At 38.9% G+C, this 22,418-nt stretch overlaps 1 pseudogene; it reads left to right on the top strand.

Moving 5' to 3' along the window:
* The first annotated feature begins 20,397 nt into the window (after window positions 1-20,397).
* LOC114208370 (poly(rC)-binding protein 2 pseudogene) lies at window positions 20,398-21,858 on the top strand (annotated as a pseudogene).
* The last annotated feature ends 560 nt before the right edge of the window (window positions 21,859-22,418 follow it).

Here is a 22,418-nt window from a genome sequence, read left to right as displayed (position 1 = left end):
GATATGATTCATACATTATTTTATTTTATTTAAATTCAATTAATTAACATATAATGTATTATTGATTTCAGAGGTAGAGTTCAGTGATTCATCAGTCTTAGATAATACCCAGTGCTCATTACATCATGTGCCCTCCTCAATGTCCATTCCGCAGTTACCCTATCCCCCCCACCTTCCCCTCCAGCAACCCGCAGTTTGTTTCCTATGATTAAGAGTCTCTTATGGTTTGTCTCTCTCTGATTTCATCTTGTTTTATTTTTTCCTCTCTTCCCCTATGATCCTTTGTTTTGTTTCTTAAATTCCACATATGAGGAAGATCATATGATAATTGTCTTTCTCTGACTGACTTATCTTGCTTAGCATAATCCCCTCTAGTTCCATCCATGTTGTTGCAAATGGCAAGATTTCATTTTGTTTGACGGCTGAGTAGTATTCCACTGGATTCACACCTTTTTTAAAATTAAGGTAAAAAATAGAATTAGTACTAAAAAGAGTGTAGAACACAGGAGGAATAGGTTCCTGTGCCAGTCAGGGTGGGCTAAGTTGTGCTGCAGGAACACAGACAACCTCAGTGTCTCAGTGCCTTTTTGCAATACAGGTGCATTCCTCCTTCATTTGTATGTCCAACACAGATCAATGGGCCTTCCGCTCATTGTGGTCACTCAGGGACCCAGACTCCATTTCAGCTATGTTTCCACAATCACCACAGCAGGGAGAAGCAGAGGTTTCCAGCTGGAAATAATTAGTCTGACCTTGAAGAAGCCACATAACCTATGGCTGCAACCCATTGGCTAAAACAAGCCCCATCAAATGTTAATGTCAAAGAGGTTGAGAATAGTGCAATCCAGTCAGACACCTAGAGGGCAAAGAAATGAACTCTTCTGAATAGCCTTAGTAACCGTTCCCTCGTCTTACTCCTCGGTTTCCTGAGAAGGCTGCTAAATGTTAGTACTAGGCATAATCTTTGTTTTATAGTTGCTGTTGACTTGTGCAAAATTCTTTTGATTATATTTTAAGTTTTATCGTATATATATTTATATGATTTTTTATTTAGCAAGTTTTCTTCATTATAAGTTTTCCATGAGTGTTTATCAGGAAGGAAGTCGAATTTTATATTTTAATATCTATAGAAATAAGCACTTCTTTTTTTCTCTTTCAACCTTAATAATTAGCATGTTAATGAAATTTCTACTTTGAATCATTCTTACATTACAGGGGAAAACCTACTAAATCACAGTTTATTATTATAGTCTATTATTTTGCTTAAAAGCTTCTAGATTCATATATTTCAATAGTTTATTTTGAATGTTTTCATTATCATGTCTGAAATCAGGCTACATAGTTTGATGCTTTTGTTCCATCTTTATTGATGACCTATATAATTCACCAGTGAAAACTACTGATTCTAGTGTCTCTAAGAAAATTTAAAACATTTTAAATTTCTTCTACGGTTGTTGGTTTATTCAGATTTTTGACCTTAAGTTGATTTTGGTTAGCTTAAACAATCCATTCTACCTAGATTTTTTTTTTAATGACAAAGTTGTGGATGATTGTTTTAATTATATTTTTAATCTCCATCTATGGTTATATATCCTTTTTCATTCATAATATTTACATTTGTATCTGTTATTTTTTTTCTTGGTCAGAACATGCCAAACATTTACCTGTTTTACTGACTTATAAAACTGGCTCTTGATGTTACTTACTAATTTTTGCCTTATTACCATCTTATTCATTAATTTCTGCTTTTTATCTTCCTATTGTAATTTGGTTCAATTTCTTGGATCTTTTCTAGTTTCTTTGGACAAAAGCTTAGTTTGTTTCATTTCAATTATGATCATTCTATATTCTATCTCTACTGTCTCCTTAACTGTCACAACTTCTATCCAACATCTAAAAGGTTTTTCTCTGGAGTGAGCGAGCGTGTGTGTGTGTGTGTATTTTAAAACCAATAATTTGACAGACATTTATGCAAAAGAAACAAAATAAGTTTCTTGAGGATAGGACTGTTCACAAGGTCAAGTGCTGTGCTTTAAAGCATTTGGTGAATGAATAAATGTACCTGTTCCTTCCAAACATTTCTCTGGTTCTTGTCTCTGTACCTGGAATGCCCTTTCCCATTTTTGCTCAGTAAATGTGTATCAATTCTTCAAGACTGGTTCTGGGCCAATTTGCCAAAAATCAACCACAGAAAGCCTAACTTTCCAGGAGGCCAATTTGCCAAATTTTCTTGTTCCTTTGAACTATTTATAAAGTTTACAACAATTCACATTGGATGGGACAGTTTTAATAACTTTTAAACATTTATGTAAACTTTCAGTTGACCAGCTTTCATTTTGTTTTCCTAACAGCATTTTAAGGAATGTTTAATTTGTCTCTACTCAGATTCCTGCTGCTGCAGCTGGAAAGAACTGAGACAGAGGAAAGGGACTTCTACAAGGGCAAGACGAAAAGGAGCGTCAGCACACATTGTTTCTCAGGCAGAGACAAGGTGTCGACAGAAGAAAAAGGATACAGTCATGGACTACATAGTCAAAAGGATATATTCTCAAATGTAATTTTATAAATACATTCTTCTTATAAATAAGAAGAGGCACCCAGTTTCCTCCTCTGTTCCCTAAACATTTTGCCCCGTTTCGCCTCACCTCTGTAGTCTCCTTCCTTCTGGGAGGGCCGTGCTATGTGCTGACTCTGCTCCCTGTCTCTACCCAAGTAGTCATTCCATTCCTGCTCCTTCCTGTGCCCGCAGCAAGGAGCTGGGGCAGAGGCAAACCCAACATTCCTTCGCATGCTATTATGGAGACAAAATGAAAATTAGCCCATCAAAACTAAAGTAATGAAGAGAAACAAGTAAATGCATAGAAGCAGTTATTTGGTGAATTGGACTCATTTCCTCTAAGACCTCACGCGCATGACCACTTTCTACAAAGCCTTCTCTGACTCTCCTTGGCTGAATTGGTGGGTGCCATTATATCCTGTTCACACCACCCTTACATCACTTAAAAGTGATTTGAAGATAGAAGCATTCTTAGTTATCTGATTTCACAAATAGCTCACTTTCTAGACTCTTTATTCATTCAACATCTACTTAATAAAAAAATTTCTTCATTGAACAGATATTTATGGAGGTGGGCACAAAATGGGAGAAGGGGTCAAAAGGTACAAACTTCCAGTTATAAAATAATAAGTAATGCAGATGTAATGTACACTATGGTGACTATAGTTAATAATACTGTATTTCATATTTGAAAGTTCTTAAGATGGCAAATCATAAAAGTTCCCTTCACAAGAAAAAAATTTCTTGTAACTATGTATAGTGATGGATGCTAACTACACTTATTATGGGGATGATTTCATAATATATACAAATATCAAATCATTATATCTTACACCTGAAACTAATATGTTATCTGTCAATCATACCTCAAAAAAAAAAAAACAAAAACCACAGACATTTACTGTGAATTGACTATGTGCTAGAAAACAGAATAGATGCTAAAGATTAAGGTTAAGTAAGTCCAGTCCTCCAGTCCAGAGATTACAGTCTGGAGGAGGCAGACCAAGTCTCAGATATCTTTATATTCACCCTTCCACTTTGCGTTGTGGTTGGCAATAGTCTGTGCTCAGTAGAAGTGCTCCGCATATTACAGGCAAGTCGCCACTAAACTAGAACTACAAGTTCCGAGTCACTCACAGGTGTTATAACTAACGTTTAAAAATAGCAGCAGAAAACAGTTCAAGTCCAAGAAAGTTTATGAGGAAGCCCTGAAAGCTACATTTTCTAATTCACCAAAATATTCAACAATACAAAAAAAAAATACAAAGAAAATTGTTTAGTGAGATACATGATATTCAGAATGTCACAAGAAGCAAAAAAACATGGGATAGCCCTGTATTTAAAGTCTGGGTTCTGAAACAAGGTCCCTGCCGTTTCATTTAAGCTTCAGGAATAATAATCCAATAACTATGTTCAAAATCAGATAGGACATATTAAATGATCTGTTAGGTGTAAACTCATTGAAAAAAAATGTATTAATTCAGCCATGATTGAGTTCAAAATGTAACCTATCAGTCCCAGAATGATAAAAATTAAACAGGGTAGAAGCATTCCAGGTTCAAGGTCTTATAGCTTCCACATGGCTGATCAAAAATATGCAGAAACACATAGTAATTTAAGAAGTTCAGTAACATATAAAAAAAGACCAAAATAAAATTTAATTCAAATCTAACCATCAGGATCTTTGAAAACTATATCTAAATTAGTCTGGATATTTAAAAACAGAAATTATGTCGTCAGATATTCCCTCAAGTAACCCTCTTTTAAAATAAACTTCATCAGAAACCTAGGTGTATGACTGGTAGTCAAAAAGAAAGGTCTTTGGAATCTCCATCCTTAGAAATTCTGTTCAGTGGTTATAGGTAGTAAATAGGTTTGAGTTTGGGCACATTTTCAGACAGCATGCATATTAGATTGAATAATGTCCCCCCCCCCCAAAAAATACATATGTCCTAATCCCTGGAGCCTATGAATGTTACTTTATAGGGCCAAAAAGGACTTTACAGATATAATTAAATTAAAGATGTGAAGATTATCCTGGATTACCTGGGTAGATAACATTTATTTTGGTTATAATTTATAGTAGTATCATAGTTACACTTTGTCAATGTAACTATTTAATTTAGAGGCACAATAGATTAGGATAAATCCTGTAGTCCAACTGATGTGAAAGACAAAATTATCAGGATAATAAAAATCAACATTCTCTGCTCCAACTTTCCTGAATGAACTAGAATTCCCTTATTCCCTACTTTGGCTCAAGGGCCAGACTGTGCCTTTAGGCTATCAAAACCAGTTAGTCACACAATTGCCTCATTGATTCCGATTAAGTAACTCATATGCTCTGAGTTATAACTCGATCTAATTCAGGACCTGTCGGACTGTCAGGCCAGATTTCCATGATGCAGCCCCTGAACAAAAACATCTAAGGCCAGAGATTCCAACAACCTCTTTTATCCTGTAAATTTAAAGAATCTTTGGAGTAAGCCCTCTGCCCCATACCACTTCTTGGATAGCCAGATAAATTCTGAGAGGTGCAGCTTTGCTTCCTGAATTGCTCCTGATGATCTGATCATCCAACTAGTTCCCAGCTGTCCTCACTATCATTTAATCCATAGCCACACAATTTACATTGTTAATTAAATCTCAAGTAAAAGTTTTAACTTTATATCTTTGTAATTAAGAGACATTTATACATACACACACACACACACACACACCAAAAGCCTTTTTAATTAAAACCTTTTGGTGGAAATACTCTTTACTTTCCATTTTGGAGATGGTGAGAAGTATATGAAAAGTTTGATTCTACTCAGGCATTTCTGTTTTAAATCAAACTAATTTTTCCATAGAATATTCTGTGATTTTCCCGTCTTAATACACTTCAGCCAGACATGTTCCCTTTGAAATTAATTCCAGTTCGTGAAATTCAAAAGATGAAGACTAGTAGGAATTTAATTTCATATTGGTGGTTTCTGTGTCTGGGTAAACATTATTAATGTTTTCATAATGGCACAGTAAGTGATTTAACTCACTAAGCACGATGGACATATGGTACCATGTTTGTATTAGCTCTGCCCAATACATGAAAAGAAATCACTAAGTATAATCCATATGTCTATTTTTTTTTTTACTAACCCACTGCATTTGAATATGAATTTGTCACCAATAGTGAAGATCTACAGTTAATAAGAACTATGGCAAGAGAGAATATAATATACCATTAGATGTATAGGCTAATAACTACAGCGGATACAAAACGGGTGATTAACAATTTAATCTACAAATATTGGGATCTTACTATGTGACAGGTCCTGTACCCTGAACTGGGGATAAAGGAGTGATGAGCCAGATCCAGCCTGCTCCACCGAGCCTAGTGTACATAGGGTACCACTCTTGCCAGGCTCACCATGTAGGTAATTGTGTCAGATAAAGCAGGCTGTCTTACTCAATATCCATTCCAACCTCCTTGCTGTACCACTTAGGCTGGAAAGCTAAAATCTACACTTCCCAGACTCTCTCATAACCAAAGCCTAGGATGTGATGTGGGTTTCACCAATCAGGTGCATTTATCAAAGACCTAGATTCAAACTAAATTAAGCGGAGACTGGGGTAGCTACAGAATTTGTGGGCCCATTCCTAAATGAACATGCGTGGGCCCTGTACAAAAAGCAGGAAAAAAACTTTCCTTCCTTCCGTAGTCTTTCCCACAAGTCCTCAGGGTGGATATTTTTTTTTCTTTTTTGTTTGCTATTTAATGTTGCTCTCCCAGAACGCGGGGACACTCAGATTATGAGTGCAGACACTCATCTGCGCGCAGGGGCCCTGCCCACAATTCTGCGCACTAGCTGCTGGGTTTCGTCTCTCACCTGCTACAGGACCGAAGCCTCCAGAAATCCAGTCAGGCATCTCTCTTTCCCAAAGCCTGCCACCGCAGTCCACGGAGGATGGGCCACTCGGAGAGTACTGTCCCCTCCACGGCCCGATGCTCTAGGCACCAGGACAGGGGCTGGCAAGACACTCGTCCCACCAGCGCGTCACCTAACGCTTGGTGGTACCGGTGGCCTGAGACGAGCACTTCGAGGACTTGCTCTGCCCGCAGACGCCCGGGGGCGCATGCGCCTGACTTGAACCAATCCCAATCCTCCCCGCACCCACGCCCAGGCCTCCTCTGGGTCAGGGAGGCTGAGGTCGCTGGGTAGTGTCAGAAACTGCAGTCCTGCGGTGCCAGGGCATAGGGGACAGATTGGCCTAGAACCTGTCACAGGGAGGTGGCAGGGGGAAAGAGCTGAGGCTCCAAGCTTCCAGCACAAAATCTACTGTCCCAAAGAAAACACAAATTTAACTTAAGAATTTCAAGGTGGCAACCTCAGAGCGCTAAACTCCAAGAATGGTGCCCTTCTCAGCGTGGGATCTTGAATGGCTTCACAAGTTACATGTTCATGAAGCTGGTCCTAAGTGGAGAGAAAGGGTGGAAGGCTTTCATTTTATGTCTTTGGATTATAGCAAATGTATCATGGCTTTTCATCATCAGTTTCCTGCAAAAATGTCAGGAGGAGACTGTGAGGTTCTTAGCCATGCAGAAGCTGTGAGATTTTGGAAATTGGGAGTTGTTCCTAGAAGCTCAGCATAGAGCCTCCTCTTATAGCCTTTCCAATAATTCTGTAGATCCTGTTTACATTTTTAAAAACTGGGGTGCCGGGCGCCTGGGTGGCTCAGATGGTTAAGCGTCTGCCTTCGGCTCAGGTCATGGTCCCGGGGTCCTGGGATCGAGTCCCACATCGGGCTCCCTGCTCCTTGGGAGCCTGCTTCTCCCTCTGCTTCTCTCTCTCTCTCTCTCTCTCTCTCTCCTCCTCTGTCTCTCATGAATAAATAAATAAAATCTTTGAAAAAAAATAAAAAATAAAAAAATAAAAAAATAAAAACTGGGGTGCCTGGGTGGCTCAGTCAGTCAAGCGGTTGCCTTCGGCTTAGGTCATGATCCCAGGGTCCTGGGATGGAGTCCTGCGTAGGACTCCCTGCTCAGCAAAGAGCCTGCTTCTCCCTCTCCCTCTGCCTGCTGCTCTGCGTACTTGTGTTATCTGTCAAATAAATGAAAACGTTAAAAAATAATTTAAAAATCTAACACCTAGCTCAGCTGGACACCTAGGGGTGCTTGGTACATGCTGAATTAATCTAGAGCTTAACAGCAAGCCCAAGCCCTTCACTCCCGACTCCATCCCATGTCAGCTCAGTCTAGGTTCCCCTCTTCAGTTATGATTAGCAGCTCCATCCATCCTTGCCTTCTTTTACCAGAGTTGTGAACCCAGCTCATTGTGTGGGAAAGCAGCACCTCACCCAAATCTCATCCATCCATTCCCATGCTCCTGTTCTGTCCTGTACCCTCTCAGATGCATCCTGGAATTTAAAGAGGAAGACAAGGAGGCAAAAGAAAAAAACAAAAGAGAGGGTTTCAGGAAGAACAGCATGATCAACAATGACAAATGTAACATGAGGTAAGAGAGAGGCTGAAGTGTCAAATGTATTGAGACTTACCATGCTCCAGGCTCAAGCAAGATATAAAGAGTAGACAAACCAACAAGGCAGATGAGTCTCTTGCTGTTTTGGACCTTGCATCCTACCATGCTACATGCAATAAGTGAACAAATAAACAATGTAATCACTGCTCATAAGTGTGACAAAGGGAAAAAATAGGAAGATAAAACGATGACATTGCCTATGATAGTAAACGGTTACTTATGATAATCCTAAAATATTGCTGTATGTCAAGTCTTGTTCTAAATATGACATGTGCATCTTATTTAATCCTTACAGCAACCCTAGGAGATATGTGCAATTATATCCTTAATTATAGATGAGAAACTGAACCACAGAGAGGGTAAGTGATGTTCTCAAGGTCACACGCCAATGTATGTTCCAGAAAAAGCCTCTCTGAGAGTGGATATCTCTGCCAAGTTCTGAGGGATGCTAACAGACCAGCCAGGGAGAGAATCCCAGGCTATGAGAAGAACAAGTACAAAAGCCTGGAATAGGGCAAGGGATTGGGGGATTTGATGAGAGAGGAGACCAGTGGGACTGGATGACCAGGATTGAGAGGGTGAGCGCAGATGAGACTGACAGGGAGCAGGGGCTGATTACCCGGCTGGCACACTGCATGAGGAGGTTTCTGGTGAAACTGGAATGACTTGAGCAGTTGCAAAACGGAGTTGTGGGGTAGAAGGCAGGGTTAGTGGGTTGAGGAGAGAATGGGAGGTGTAGAAGTGGAGACAAACATTCAGAACTGCTTTAAGAAGCCCTGCTTTAGAAAGAGGAGAAAGGGTGGCAGAGAGAGGCAAGATGTGTTGAATGAGAAGTTTAGGACATAAGAGAGATGACTTTCTGAGTCAGGTCTGAACATGCACTGAGGGGCTCCGATTCAGTGCACGGCAGAGGGATTAGAGTCAGACTGGGGAAGGTCAGAGATTCCAGTGTGACTGGAGTGATGGAAGGAAGGAAGCTCATAACTGAGATGGAAAAAAGCTAGAGAGCTAGCATCTCCTTCTTCTGTTCTGTCTGTGAAGTAGGTTCCCCACATGCTGTGTTCCATTCACCTGACTGAATACTCATGGCCAAACTTTACTAGAATTAAGGCTGAGACTCTTACCCTCTAGCACCTTGTCCTTGTCTTGTCTGCCCATTCCCAATTCAGGCTCTTTCTGTGGATTACTGCTCCTGGCTCCTTCTCTGCGGACCAAAAGGGGTTCAGTACAACAAAGTGCTTTGTGCCTGTTTTCCTGAGACCTGGAAATACCTAAAGTCTTAGAATGGCAGTAATATACGCTCAAAAATTAAAAGTAATGCATGAGAATTGGTCTCCTTATCAAGGTACCTTGTGACAAATGGCTCACTATGTGTGTAAACCTCATACCATGAGATGATGCCAAAGGAATTCCAGAGCTCCGTTATCAAGGAAAACATTTCTGTATTGGGTGGAGTGAAATCCTCTGAACAGTCCCCACTGGGAGCACTGATTCTGTCAACCCAAACTGAATGGGATCATAGATTCGGACAGATAGAAAGTTCCACCCGTGCAAGACGTTAGTGAACATGTTCAATAAAGCTCGTATGAGGAATTCCAAAACACCTACCCGCAGCTTATTCATCTCCTTTGAGAAAATTGTAATGGTTGTGTTTCTCTCCATTAATCATAAAGATAATTAGGACAATCCATGTAGAAAAGGATGGGTTACTTGCATTACTCAAGATGAGTTTTACGTTAACAATTTACTCGTTTTGAGAAGTAAATTCTTTCTTCCTATAAAAAGGCTGAAATTGTTGACATAACAATTATAAAACTTTCTCAAACTTTCAGGTGTAAGATCAGTACTGTCTGAGCATCTGATGTATTAAATGGTGATTATAGTTGCTAACGTGACATCATGTAGCTGAAATTTGCTAAGAGAATAGAACTTAAATGTTTTCACATGCACAAAAAAGATAAATATGTGAGGTGATGGATGTGTTAACTAGATGAGAGGAATCCTTCCACAATGTATACATATATCAAATCATGCAGTACACTTTACATATCTTATAATTTTGTCAGTTATAGCTCAATAAAATTAAAAAAAATAGTAAAATGATTTGTATGCATCTTTCCTACTCCCCTACCCACCCACCATTTTTCCCCCTCAAAACCTAAGCTATGCTAGGCAGGAAAGACTACGCACTCTGAATTATTTAAAAAAAAAATTAAAAATATTGTTATGTTCAGAAAAATTTTAGAATTAAGTATGTTGTACTATATTATCTAAAAAAATCATATAGATGAATTATAGTATTTTTTCTGAATGTCCAAAAACTATTTGAAACTAAATATCCTAGATTTAATCTAGATATCTACAGTTTATTTTTCAGTTACATGAAATAACAGCAACTTTACCCTATTAGTAGTCTGAAATATGAACAGACTATCTGAGGATTGGGCCAAACAATCACCAAGAAAGTATATGAAAAGTTAAAAAAAAAAAAGCAGTAAGAAGATCTAACAAAACAGGTCACATTTTTCTAACAATGCCATTATTAGTTTGATCCATGTCTCTCAGGGTGAGATGCATAAAGCCCTAAGTTACCTGAGAGTTTTATGTTACCAAACACTAAATTGATTCTGTTTCCAGATTTTTGTATTACGATTGAAACTAAGAGAAGAAAGATGGTAACTACTAAGTGCTAGGTTTTATAATGTTTTACTGTTACAGAGAAAGAAATAGGAGTTGTATTTAGATAAGTTCTGGGTATTGTTAAAAGACAAACTGAGGCATATTAAAAATGTTAAGAATTTATTTAAAAAAAATAATTTATTTGAGCAAAAATTCATTCTAATTGGGTAGCACCAAACTGGAAGTGATTAGTAGGAGTTCTCCCCTGACAGGAGCAATGGGCAAGATTTTAATAGTGAAGAGGTAGAAGGAAAGCAAGGAAATTATTTGACTGGCTCTAGCTGAAGTATTGCTTTATTTGGAAAAGCCTAGTTGGTTGTTTGTGATTAGTTGTCTTCAGGTTTTGATTTCTTAACCTTGAAGCATTTTTAGGCTTTAGTTTTAATTTGCTTACACCAAGCTGCTAAGGTATTTGAACCAGCTCAGTTTAATTGTCCCCCTGTTTAATTAATTTAACAATATATATTTTTAGTTAGAACTTACCAGTTAATTTGAGATAAGAATGGAAACTAATTAGGGTATGGAGACAGCACTATACATGACTAATTTTAAAAAAATGAAAAAAAAATCTAATTTAGGAGATCCTGTAATAGATTCCCTATTGGATTGAATTAAACTGACTGAGCACTACTCTGCTTTCAGAAACTTTTGTTTGCCTATGGTTTTTCAGATAAAATGACCAAAAAAAAAAAAAATGCATTACTACTTCCAATGCAGATGTAGTTGTTAGGACACTAACTTTAGCTGTAAGTGGCAACAACAACAACAACTGAAAGTGGATTGAATACTTAAGGGGCTAACTCTTTCGTGTAATAAAATGTCCAGCGTACGGCTGTCAAGAGCTGGAGCTCCATTATCACCAAAAACCCAGTCAGTCCTCTCCTTCCGCTCCACCACACCTGGTGTGGGGCTTTTCTCCACACGGTCACAAAGTGGCTGCTGTATCCCCTCAAGCCTTACCTCCCATCAGGGCCACAGCAGCGTAGTTGATCCCCCTGAAAAAGCTGTTTCAAAGTTTCATATAATGACTTACATATTACTGGCTAGAATTGGGTCGCATGGTCACCTCTAGTGGAAAGACTGTTAGAAAGGTGAGTATTTTAGGGGTTCCCAGAGGGCTCAGTTAGTTAAGTGTCCAACTTTTGGTTTTGGCTCAGGTCATGATCTCATGGGTCATGAGATCAAGCCCCTGATGGGCTCCACGCTCTCTCTCAAATAAATAAATCAATCATAAAAAAAAAAAGGTGAGGGCGCCGGGGTGGCTCAGTTGTTAAGCGTCTGCCTTCGGCTCAGGTCATGGTCCCAGGGCCCTGGGATCGAGCTCCGCATCGGGCTCCCTGCTCGGCAGGAAGCCTGCTTGTCCCTCTCCCACTCCCCCTGCTTGTGTTCCCTCTCTCGCCGTGTCTCTCTCTGTCAAATAAATAAATAAAATCTTTAAAAAAAAAAAGAAAAAAGGTGAGTATTTTAGCTTTCAAGCCATTATGTAGAAAAAGGCAAGAATGCAAGATTGCAAATGGCTTTTAAGCCACCCTGTCTGCATCAGTAGGCAAGGGGATGAAGAACTTTGTAAAAAATATTAATAGGCCATCCAAATAATTTTCTAAATCACAGAAAGAGTACATTTCCTAAGCAAATACTGACTTTCATAGTATTATTGGTTGGCACTACAAGGCAGATCTTATTGATTTGGTGAATCAATGCAAAAGTCATTTACTTAGCAGTGAGAGGTTTTTCAATGTGCTATGCTCCTGTTATGATTTGACTTTCAGCTAACCTCAATTTTTCAAATGCTTTTATTTAAACTCTGGACACTTCTAGACACTCAAACTTCAAGATAACATAGATCTCAGCCCCACTATTCCCTTCCCAAGCTATATCGGGGAAAAAAAAAAGCAAACACAGGGACTACAGGTTTGTCTAAGTATCAGCTATTGAGGGAAGCAAGGTGTTAAATGGTCTCACTTACATAATGATTCTATTTTTTTTTTTAGATTTTATTTATTTATTTGACACAGAGAGAAAGTGAGGGAGCACAAGCAGGGGGAACAGCAGAGGGAGAGGGAGAAGCAGGCTCCCCCCTGAGCAGGGAGGCTGACGGGGTTCAATCCCAGGACCCTGAGGTCATGACCTGAGTGGAAGGCAGATGCTTAACTGACTGAGCCACCCAGGTGCCCCTACATAATGATTCTAAATATTAAAACCAGCTAGGAAACTTTTAAGAAACTCTGATAAATTGATTTTTAAGAGCTCTGTAGATAATTATGATGTGCTGCTAGTGCTGAGAACTACTGAATTAGAAAGAAGGAAAAAACTAGAAATAGCATGGAAAACCGTGAGCAAGTTATTGAACCTCTTTAAGCTCAGTTTTTTCATCTATTAAATGAGTTAATCTATATAAACATTTAGTTTGGTGCATGGTAAACACTTAATAAATATTAGTTATTGTTTTGCTGGTGTTAATATATTTTTGAAAAAAAAAATTTTTGTGAGCAAATGGAGTTTCTCCAAGGCAAGCAATAAACTATAAGAGCAGATCTCTTTAAAGGTAGCAAAACTGGGTATTTAAATCCCAGCTTGGCCACTTACTAGTTAATTTGACATTGAGCCGGGAAGCCATTCGATCTCAAGTTTTGTCATCTATTAAATATGAAAAATACCTATTTCTCAGGTTATGAAGATTGGAAGACACTATGTATGCTAAAGTGTAATTTTCAGAAAAGTAAAATCATGACTCCTACACAAATATAAAACAGACATGTACCAAAGATTTTACTCAACTCTTTACTGAGGGAACTGATATGATGGTTAACACCTGTTCAAATGAGAATTTGACTTACAAAGCTTTACAATCTCCAGTCAAAATTCATTTGCATTGGTATGAACTGGAATTATTTGCATTGCTATTTGTTTTTTACAATTTGATAGCTATCCTTAGAGAGTTGTTAAAATAATCTAGTCAAAAGAAAGTCAATTAAAGGTGCACATTTCTGCAATGGGATAATCTGAAGGTCTCCTAGACAATACCTGCACCCTACCAAAAGCACTCTGCTGTAATCTTTGCCCATTTCCAAGTCCTAACACATAGATAAAGCACACAGCAGAGCGTACCCACCATGTATTAAGTACTGATTAAATAATGGTTCCAGTTCTCATTATCCTTGGGTAATATGATTACCTAAAAAACCTAGCAAATTAACTAAATGTATTAAGACAGATTTGTCATTACTATGACATTAAGCATTCATGCTTTACATTCCTCCCACTACCGTAAACATAGCAATGATAGGTGTTTTTATATAAAGAAAAGTCATAGTCATATTCAAAAGCAGCGTAATAGATAATCTGCAGCAAAATGCAGGCGCTGAAGCCTGCAGCCCAGAGTCAGACTTGTGTGAGCTGACAGAGCCAGGTGTCCTTATGAAAGCTGGAAGCAAGGACAGTGTTACCCTTTGCCAGCTCAATGACTGAATCTATCTCCACTCACCAAGGGACAGAAGCTGGAGCCACCAGCTAAGACCATGCCTTGCTAGAGATGGTAGAGGCAACCAAAAAACTGATAGACTAGGAGGCTTTAGAGGAGAGGAAGATGGAAACTCCCACACAAAATAAGCCTTAAAACAAAAATTTCAGGGCGCCTGGGTGGCTCAGCTGGTTAAGCGACTGCCTTCGGCTCAGGTCATGATCCTGGAGTCCCGGGATAGAGTCCCGCATCAGGCTCCCTGCTCAGCAGGGAGTCTGCTTCTCCCTCTGACCCTCTTCCCTCCCGTGCTCTCTATCTCTCATTCTCTCTCTCTCAAATAAATAAATAAAATCTTAAAAAATAAATAAAAAATAAAAAAACTGCCTTTAAAAAAACTAAAATTTCAAAGAAAATGAGGAAAATTAAACTAAGACAACAAATAAACTTGACCAGAGCAGTAATAATTAATAGAGAATATGATGCAGCCATTAATTGTGGAATATTTAACAACATGGAAAATGTGTTAAGGGAAGGAAAACATGTCAAGGGGAATGTCAATGTTTTTAAGACCGGTCTGCTCGTTGGCCACTAGCCCTCAACTCCTTTTCTACCCTTCTGTTTCTCCCCCATGGCAGGAAGCTAGAAGTCTGCATACTCCATTCTTTTCCATACTCCCAGAGAGCGAGTCTGTCTCGCAGAAAGAATCTGCCGACGGGAGACAATGGCAGAAATTGGGAACGAGGAGGACTGCCCACCTGGAGGTAGCTCTAAGAAACATGGCAGCCGCCGGCAAATCTGAGCCCCCAGCAGGCAACATGGACAATAGGATTCCTGGACCCGTGTAGCATTGGTAGGATTTTTTTTTTAATTTAACTATCATTTTCTTTCCATCCAAGCCAAGAACCTTAGAAAAGGTTCTAAGGACATAGCCAAGGAAGTGTAGGACGGTCGATGAGGTTATTGTAAAGTTAGCCTCTCAGGCATTGTGATTGAAACATAACCCTAATGGCTTGCACGGTGCAATAAAATGCTTCACCAAAGGTTGCAGAATTGTAGGATGTAATAAAGTCTGCCTAGCTTCATTTCCAATGCTGCAGAACTCCCTGCTTCCTATAAATCAGCAGCAGTTGGGCTCTGGCAGCCTCAGGAGCACACAGGCTGTGGGGTCTGGGCAAAGCATCTGCCTTTCTGCTTCTCCTGTCTTGGGCATGGTAGTGGCCTCCAGCAGTTACTAATCTTTAGGTAAATACGCCTTCCCTTTTTTGGTCCTTCAATCCTTTCAACGCATTCATAATCACTTTTCTGTACTACTTTCACTCTGTTGGTGAACACTGATGGATAGAGCTGGCTACACCAGCAGAATACAGATAACAGTCAGCATTCTCATATATGCCCCCAAATCAGAGGAACAATGATACTTAAGGAGCTGTGGATGAAAGCAGGAACTGACTTGTTATGCTAAAAAAGTAAACAACCTACACACTAGGAATGTATATACATATCTATAGAAAGGAGGCTGGGTTTTTTTGTTTTTTGTTTTGCTTTTTTTTTTTTTTGGTTAGTAGAATTGCAGGTGATTTTCCTGCAGGTGATTACCAGTGCTGGAAGCAGCCTAATTAGGGTCACATCCCAGCTCTTCCACCTCCTAAGTGTGTAGCCTTGGGCAGGACTTTTAACCTCTCTGCTTTAATTTCTCCAAATGCCAAGTGGTTGAAATAATAGCTCAAGAAGTCATTTGAAGAAAAAAAAGTGAGTTAATGAAGTTAAAGAGCACAGAAAAGAACCTGGTATATAGTATTATATAAGCGGTTTTCAGATTTTAATTTTAAAAATGTTTTAAATTTTCTCATTCTAATAAAGGATATATATTATAATTGACCAGAAAACATGTCATATAAAAAGAAAAATGTGACATTCCATAAAAAAGACAATATAAGTAGTTTTAGAGTTACTAAATAAATAGATTAAATTTTTAATCTAATTTTCACAGTGTCACAGGGTTTAGAAGCCACATTCTACTGGTCACACAAACCAACCCTGGGACAGTGTGGGAGGTAACTACACGAGGGTGTGAAGGAGATGGGGATCCTTGTGGGCCACCTTGGAGACTGGCTACCACAATCTGGACTGTGAAGACCACTATCATGTTTATTGCCAAATTAATTTTTTCCCTTAGCCATGGATGTGGCTAAGAGTAACAGGAACCCCAGTGACAGGTGATTTAAATAAGAAGAGGTTTGTTTATTTCATGCCACAAGAAGTCCCAGAGTAGGCAGTCCACAGCTAGTATGGTGGTCAAGGATACCTTCAAGGACCCAGGCTGCTTCTCACCTTCAGCTCTACCACTCTCAGTGATGACAACAGCACTTCCAGACCCCCTGGCAGAAAGACACCATGTGGCACCAGTGACCTTCCCCTTACACCTCATTGGTCAAAATTTCAACATGCAACTTTTAGCCGAAAAGCAAGCTGGGGAATTGAGGGTTTAGATAGTCCAGTCTCTATAGTAGATGAAGGCAAAGAAACACAAGGAAAACTGTTGATGGAGCCCACATTTCCTAAGCTCAGATTTTGAACAGTGCAGCATTTCCTAAGGTGGATCATGAGGCAGTAAATTACTGGAGCTACATTATAACGTAAAAGAAGTACAGGGATTTACATGTGAGAGGTTCTTATGAACTATTTCTTGAGTTAACATAATATATAGTATTAGGTATTTAGCATCTCTTATAAACATTAACCTTATACAAGCATTTCCTAGAATGACTTTGTATTTTATTTGCATTCATTGGGACAGATTTTTCCATCACTAGGAAGTAAAAAGAGTAAAACACCACAATAATTTCATGTAGTTTACTTTCTCTTAATTTCAGGATTTGCATTACAGGTTTTAATCTGTGCATGAAATGCTAACCCCAGCTATACTTCAGCTCACTGCTTCTCCTGCCACCCACTGTGCCCCAAACCTTTACCCATTACCCTACAGATCTGTCCTCACATATAAGTTCTTTTTCTATCACTCTTCTTGGTTCAGAATTTTCTTCTTTAAGTAACATAAAAATAAAAAGTGATAGGGCAAATGATTAAACACATTCCCTTTAGAAAAAAAAAATTGATGTTATAAGAAACTAACTTTGTAAAGGAGACAACCCAAAAAACAAACTGCATTCTGAAAATACCATGAAATGCCAACATAGCATTTTTGTACTTCAAAAAAAAATGTCAACTTTTATGCCAAAATTGACTTGAAAATTGAAGCTGTTAAAAATACACACTTAATTTAGTAGCTTTTAATTCACAGGGCTTTTTCATGGGTGGGGTTGCAAAGTGGTGAGTTGAATTTTGCCACAGAGGAATATACTGCCTCTGTACAAGTCAGACTTTTTACTAAGAATAGACTTGTGGGCTGCAGGATAATTAAAAAGTGCTTGGCATAATTGAAGTTCTGGTGAGGAAATGATTAAAGTCATGGCCTTGCATGTTGGGTGTATACAAACTACTTTAAAACTTGGATACTGGAATGTATGGACTTAAAAGGATTGCATTAAGATGAAAAACATAAAATGCCCCTGATAAACCATACTTTCATTTTTAAATAGAACTGAAATCACTAAAATTATATATTGATTTTACATGAATAGTGGAAATTTGCTATACCTATTTGAATATAGAAAAACATCCTTTTAAAGAGAGTAGCTTATGCTTTTACTCAAAACAGACAATGGAAAATAAATTACAGAAAAATGTTTACTTGGCCATTTCAGCGTTAACAAACATTTTCAATGTTGTTCAGTATCTCTAGCTTTGTGGGCTACTAAAATTTTAAAGTATTTAAAATCAATTCTTGTTATTTATAAAAGAACCAGATACCATTTCTTCCTTGGACTAAATTATTTAAAGTTAAAGAATTAGGCTTTCTTTTAAAGGTTAAGCATTTTAAATAGGCAACTATTACTAGTGGCTACTCTGGGGAGTGGTATCTGGGGTGAGAAGCAGCTGAAGTAATATTTTTTACATCACATTCCTTTGTACCATTTGAATTTGCTTTTAAAAACATTAACTTCATAATTAAGTTATTAATGATAAAATTAAGTTGAAAACCTTATTGGATCAACAATCACTGAAGAAAACGAAAAATAAGTCATGAAAAAAGACTTGTCTTGACTGAAACTTGAAAAGTATCATCACATAGAATATGAACAACTTTCAAAACAGACTTGGGGAATTACCATCTTAAGACCAAACAGGAAAACTGAAATGATAACATACTGTTTTATGTCATAGTGCTCTTTAAAATCTAACTGAAATGGGACTCCTGGGTGGCTCAATCGGTTAAGTGGCTGCCTTTGGCTCAGGTCATGATCCCAGCTCCTGGGATAGAGCCCCACATCAGGCTCTTGCTCAGCGGGGAGTCTGTTTCTCCCTCTGCCTGCCACTCCCTGTTTCCCCTGTTTGTGCTCTCTCTTTTTCTGAAAAATAAACAAAATCTTTAAAAAAAAAAATAAAATAAATTCTATCTGAAAAATCAAGAAACCTCATATTCCTTATTAAGTAATAGTTGACCTGTTAACAAAAGAAAAGATCATCTTCCTCATCTTTTTTATAGTAATTCTGAGGTCTCCTAACATGCTTTAACTACCAGTTTCAGGGTTCCCAGGCTAGGTGTGACCCCATGAAATAAGATAAAGATAAGAAATATAAATTTAAATGATTATTTTACACATGGCTATGACATTAATTTTTATTTTAAAGTAATATTTATATTGTACTATTATAAAACCAGCAAACAGCTTTATTTCCAGACTAAATTTTCCTAGACAAAATTATCAAGGACTAGGAAGGGGAGAAAGTAGCAAACTCCTATCTCCATGAAAAGGCACTGAAACAAAAATAGTGAAATAGGCACAAATTATCAGGCAAATATGAAGAAAAGGTATCTAGAGGTAGCAATACTTATACCAACCAACTATATTCAAGGAAAAAAGGCATAAAATAATGAAGTCTACTTAAGTAGTATAATTTGTAATACATAAGTCATCAACTTTGTGACTACCCACAAAAGCTTCAAAGTGAATAGTCTCAGATATCTTTTGAAAGTAGATAATATCCAAATAATAGCATCAAAGTATGTGGAATAAAAATAATACTTGTAGGAGGAAAAATGAGCAGAAACACACATGCAGTGGGAGACTTTAACACGCATCAGCATTAATATATGACAAAACAGACCAAAACAAGGCAATTTACAAAATTTAGAAAAGTGATAATGAATAAATGCATAAGAATAACAGAATTAGAAAACCACCATTTTAAGATTCCCTAGTGAAATAATGGATCTTAGCAAGGATTATCAATGACTGCTTCAAAGCATTTGCTAAGTGTTGACATAATTCTTTTTAATGAATGAATCAGTTTGATATCTTCAGAATCCACTGATCCATTTTAATGTTAATGATAGTAGGACAAGCAGACAGTACATTACTCCTAATGTGATGCAACTGAAAGTTTACAGTACACCTATGATGTATTCTTGCCAACAAGATTTAAAACTGAATTCAATCAAGATTTTGAACCTAACTACTGGTTTACATGAAATACAGAAGATGCAGAAACATATTAAATAATACCATGAGGATGTAATCAGTCAAATAAAGACTGTAAGAAATTCTGTAGGGCAAATGACCCAATTTATTCCATAAATAAATGTCATGGAAAATAAAGGAAGGGCAACTATTAAAGATTCAAGACACATGTCTACCAAATGCAATATGTGAATTTTTTTTGGATCCCTATATGAATAAGTCATTTGTAAAAAGACATTTTAAACACAAATAATGCTTTAAGAAAGTACAATGTTAACTATTAATATTGTTAATTACAATCTTATACTGCCTATTTAAAAAGGCAAGAGTATCAACCAAAATACTGACAGAATTCATTAGGAATGTGACTAAATAGAAGATAAAAGTGACACTTTTCATATGTACTATTAATCACTAATAAGAAGCTAACAATTCCTGATCTATACAAAAAAATCCAAAATTCTTGGAAATAATTTTATAATGAAATATGTGTACTCCCAGACCAGCAGAGGCAGTAGCCGGAGCAGCCGCAGCCTGTGCCCTCCACCAGCCCCGGGGTCACTTTCCCCCTGCTTCCTCCTTTTCCTCCTCTGCCCGCCCATGGCAGAGGATGTGGGGGGGGGTTGGCAGGGGGCGGGGAGGGGCCTCACGTTCCACCCGCCCCTGTTGTTCTGCCCTTCCCCTTCCCGCCCGCTCCCCTTTTCCCCTCAGTTGACTCACACCTGCAGTATTTGGCTTTCACCCCCACCAGTGACCAAAGACTTGACCAAAGTCCAGCTGCCCAGAACACTGCTCGACACGGACACTGGTGTGACTGAAGGTGGATTAAATGTCACTCTCACCATCCGGCTACTTATTCATGGAAAGGAAGTTGCCAGTATCATCGGAAAGAAAGGAGAATCAGTTAAGAAGATGCCTGAGGAGAGTGGTGCTCGTATCAACATCTCAGAAGGGAATTGTCCTGAGAGAATTATCACTTTGGCTGGACCCACTAACGCCATTTTCAAAGCCTTCGCTACGATCATTGACAAACTGGAAGAGGACATCAGCAGGTCTATGACCAATAGTACAGCTGCCAGTAGACCCCCAGTTACCCTGAGGCTGGTGGTCCCTGCCAGTGGGTGTGGCTCTCTCATTGGGAAAGGTGGTTGCAAGATCAAAGAAATACGAGAGAGTACAGGGGCTCAGGTCCAGGTGGCAGGGGATATGCTCCCCAACTCAAGTAAGTGGGGCATCACTATTGCTGGCATTCTGCAATCCATCACTGAGTGTGTGAAACAGATCTGCGTGGTCATGTTGGAGTCCCCCCCAAAGGGCGTGACCATCCCATACCAGCCCAAGCCGAACAGTTCTCCAGTCATCTTTGCAGGTGGTCAAGCCTATACCATTCAAGGACAGTATGCCATTCCACAGCCAGATTTGACCAAGCTGCATCAGTTGGCAATGCAACAGTCTCATTTTCCTATGACGCATGGCAACACCGGATTCAGTGGTTTGGATGCATCTGCTCAGACTACTTCTCATGAACTCACCATTCCAAATGATTTGGTTGGCTGCATAATCGGGCGTCAAGGCGCCAAAATCAGTGAGATCCGTCAGATGTCTGGGGCACAGATGAAAACTGCAAACCCAGTGGAAGGATCTGTTGATAGGCAGGTTGCCATCACTGGATCTGCTGCCAGCATTAGCCTGGCTCAATATCTAATCAATGTCAGTTTAGAAAACGCTATACCCTCCTCCCAGGCAGCCTCTGTCACGATCCCTGATCACCTCAGCATCAACCTCTCTCAACCCTCCACCCCTTCTTCTTCTTCCTCCTCCACCACCACCCCCTCGCTCGCTGCAGCAGGGACCTCCGACACACCCTCCAGCCTCCCCAACCCTCTTCCGACCGCCCCTGGTGTCTCCAGTCTGCTTGGCATGAAACCCATCCCTCTCCTGGCTCTAAATGTTGTGTCTGCTGCTAAGGGTACCAGGGCTTCAGCTACTACCACCACCTCAGCCATGCCATGTGTAACTAACAAACTGAAAGGTGAGAAACAGAGATTCTCCCCCTACTGATTGAATATCTTGAGGCACCCCCTCAAGTACTTCTTGGTTCATTTTGTTTTTGTTAACATTGGTGAGAACCAAACAATTGTGAGCTTATGACCGTTTCCTTTTGACTATTTTGGGGCATAACAGGGTGGGGGTGGGGGTAACGGTAACCTGGGGTTAGGGTGAGGCCATTCCATCTGAGTGCCTGTTTCAGAGTCTGACTTGTTGAATTCTTTATCTAGAGCCACATCTTGCTCTTCCTTTTCATTCTGTTACTTTTTTTGGAGCTTTATTCTGCATTGCAATATAACAATGTGTTAGGCTCTGTGTTAATGAATAAACGCTTCTCCATTAAAATATATATGTGTGTGTGTAAGCAGCTGGAAAACTATAAAACTTATACTGATAGATACGAATGCTGAAATTAATTGAGAACTAGAGTTTAAACACTCTACTTATACTTTTCCATTGCCTTAATAATCATTAAACATTAAATGTGCTTTAGCTCATCTTACCATATACCTTGGTTCTGTATGCCGTTATCAATTTACTAATCAGTAACATATGACAGTTAACTTGATTGT

Source organism: Eumetopias jubatus, unplaced genomic scaffold (assembly GCF_037043125.1).
Source record: "Eumetopias jubatus isolate StellerSeaLion01/CBP00866 unplaced genomic scaffold, mEumJub1_p1.0 scaffold_4, whole genome shotgun sequence".
NCBI lineage: Eukaryota > Metazoa > Chordata > Mammalia > Carnivora > Otariidae > Eumetopias > Eumetopias jubatus.
The sequence above is the reverse complement of the archived record's forward strand: the minus strand, read 5'-3'. Positions and strand labels throughout refer to the sequence as shown.